Here is a 1,786-nt window from a genome sequence, read left to right as displayed (position 1 = left end):
GCCCGCCGCGTCCTGCTGCCAGCTGCGGCGCGGCGTGATGCGAGGGAGGAGGGAGCCGCCGCGGCCGTGCTGATGGTGGCGGCCGGGGCCCGGGTGTGATGCGAGCGTCATGGTGGGGATGCTGGCTGCGCGGCGGTGACAGGGCGCGCGAGCGCGAGAGCCAGCGGGCGCGGAGGACCGGCCGGTTCGGACCTGGCTGCGGTGTGGGCTCGGCTCTCGCCCGCCCCCCTCTCTCTGTCCCCCCTTCTGTTGTTCTCGGTTCGCATATTTAAAACCTCTCGACTCCATCCTGTCCCCCGCCACTGGAATCTCCCCGTCTCTAAATGGAATTAGTGGAGCTCGGAGCCTCTGGTGTAACGCACAGACATGATCCATGGACGCAGTTTGTTCCACAGTGAGTACCGTTCCCGCCGCGCGGTGCCGGCCCTCCGTCCCCTCCCTCCCGGCCAAACGCGCAGGGAAAAGCCTCGCGCCACCGCGCTCCAGCCGGACCCCGCAGTCCCCGCGAGTCGTGGGGCAGATGTAAACTTTCTGTATTGCAGCATAACAGACCCGGGCGTGGGGGCGGCGCAGTCGGTCCGCGCTCCGTCCCGGGGTCTGCCGGGGAAGACCGCCTGTCCCTAGGCTGGCACCTCCTGGGGTTGAGAACGGCGTGCCATTCGGGGATGGACACGTGCGGGAGGCTGGGGGGCCAAGCGAGGGCGCGGATGCAGAGACAGAAAGCGGGGCTCATACTCTTTGGGACGAGAAGAAATAATCTGCTTTCAAGGGCTTCCGGGGCTAAGCGAGCCCATGTTCCCACTCCAGTAGGCGGTTCGGGCTGCGCTGGAACCCAGTGCTTGAGGGGAGCGCAGGGGTCGCCCCCGGCTCGGTTCTGCCCAGGAGACCTCGGATGCTGCTTTACAGAGCGGCGGTAACGGGGAGTGTGGAAGTGGGAAGCAATGAGAGGAAACAGCATCAAAAGTCATCTAGTAAAAGGCAATGTAAGAAAATAGGAGGCGCAAATTTAACATTATAAAGCAAGGATTGAAGTGTTAAGCCTGTGCCACGCAGTTAAAAGACCCGGCTTTACTGATGAGTTAAACACTGTACATGTTCCACAATGTGTTTTCATCAAAACAGGAAAAGCAGAGTGAAAAAAACACCAAATATACAACCTAATACTGACGGATGTATACCTGTGTGGGGTGTGTGTGTGTGTCAGAGAGAGAGAGAGAGAGAGAGTAGAATCATCGCAAGTTAAAATGATTTTTTTTCTATTTAGACACTCACAGACAATAACAACAACCAACGTTTCAATCTAAAAAGCAGATGACTGGCTAGAGTACTAAGTAATATAATCGATAATTTCTCAAATATTGTTATCAAGACCCAGATACTTTTCTTAGAATAATGTTTTATAAGCTTCTGCAATGAGCTTTAGTTCAGGAAATAATTGTGAATTATGCCCTCCTTCCTCCAAATTCATTTTAAGTAGAAATAAGAAAACATAGATCTTTTATGTAATTAGGCAACAAAATAAATAACAAAATAGATGAGGAAAAATCAGAAATTATGAAGACAGGATTACTTTAATACTTTGTTAATTTTAGGTTCTGTAAAAATGTTGAGTAAATCAAGACTATAGAAGTGAAACAGAAGTTCAGGCTATGATGGCCTCGGACATTTACTGTGGAGTTACAGATCAGAGTCTCTTCTTGATACTGAAAAAAAAAAACTGACCCAATATAATGCTTATAGAAATCACTTTTGGCAAAATAATCTATTTCTGAATAACAATAGTAAA

The sequence above is a fragment of the Propithecus coquereli genome, unplaced genomic scaffold (assembly GCF_000956105.1).
Source record: "Propithecus coquereli isolate 6110/MARCELLA unplaced genomic scaffold, Pcoq_1.0 Scaffold55, whole genome shotgun sequence".
Lineage (NCBI taxonomy): Eukaryota > Metazoa > Chordata > Mammalia > Primates > Indriidae > Propithecus > Propithecus coquereli.
This window is presented reverse-complemented; position numbering follows the sequence as displayed.